This window comes from Haemaphysalis longicornis, unplaced genomic scaffold (assembly GCF_048455015.1).
Source record: "Haemaphysalis longicornis isolate Haplotype H1 unplaced genomic scaffold, Haemaphysalis longicornis Haplotype H1 scaffold_3, whole genome shotgun sequence".
Lineage (NCBI taxonomy): Eukaryota > Metazoa > Arthropoda > Arachnida > Ixodida > Ixodidae > Haemaphysalis > Haemaphysalis longicornis.
Window position 1 is genome coordinate 179,020,317 of NW_027526335.1, and position 1,276 is coordinate 179,021,592.

Genomic DNA, 1,276 nt, shown 5'->3' on the forward strand with positions numbered 1-1,276 from the left:
TTGTAATTCGTGAGGAAATTAGTTATCCGGTTCTTGTGCGAAGTTTCTTGATTGTAAAACGTCAAGGGGGATGGCGTTCCATTCGGTAATGGTACGCACAAAAACTATGAATGTGAAAATTTGTATTAGAAAATATTGTCGTATAGAGAAGTTATGTCTATATTACGGTCTTTGGACTTCAAGAAAAAATACGTAACGAGGTTGTTTAAGTTCGATTTTGTCACCTATGATGCTATGTAAAAACTGGAGCCGACTAACTTTGCGCCTGCGTTCAAGTGAACTGATTTTATTGCTGCGCGTTAGTAAGGTTGGGGATTCCTTGTATATATTTTTTCGAAAGATCAATATCACGGTCTTTCTTTGTACACGTTCCAACTTCATAAGGTCATTTTTAGTGTGAGGGTCCCAAACAACCACCGTGTATTCGAGTTTCGCTCTCACGAAACTGTTATAAGATAACTGTTTAGTGTGTGCCGGCGTCTTTCTAAGTTTTCTCTTCAGAAACCACAATTTGCGAAAAGCTGCTGAACACATAACGGAAATATTGTCTGATCAAAATGATTTATTAGAAAATGTAACAACTCAATATTTGTATTTTTCACTTCAGTTATGATTGTATCATTTAGAACATAAGAAAATACACTAGGTTCTTTTTTGCGTGTCACCCGAAGCAACACAGTTTTTTTAGTGTTTTCATGCCCCCAAGCTTGCACCAATTGGAAATCGCGATAACGAAATTTTGCAAACATGAGTGATCGTATCGTGAAGCTCTTTGTAAAAAATAATAAAATCACTGATAAAATCCCCATGATCGGGGCTTTGATTCTGGCTTACAGATATTGTATATAAATATTTGCCGACCCTTTCTGTGGGTTTATTTTATACTTTTCTGACGCACACTTCTATACTGTTACAACTTGAAGGAAGCGTGGTTAAATTACGGTTAAATTGCTCACAATTTAACCGTATCTGGTGTAAAGACTCGTTTCAAAATAAGTTTGCAGAAGGTTGTAAGCAAAGGTTGTAACCAAAGGCACGAAAACCAAATATTGAACCAGAAGCCTCATCCGGGTATTTAGTTACCTAGAAACGGTAAAAAAACGTAGTTACAGGCTGAAAATCATGTCTGCGTTTCAAAGCTCCCATTTGCGCAGTATTTACTCCGCGAAATAGGGCTCTTCGTTTGTGAACTTAGCCACTTAGTAGGAAATAAAAGCAGCAGACGTGTCGCCGTTTTCTACACTTTCGAATGTTCACGAAAGTTGCAACTTCCTTG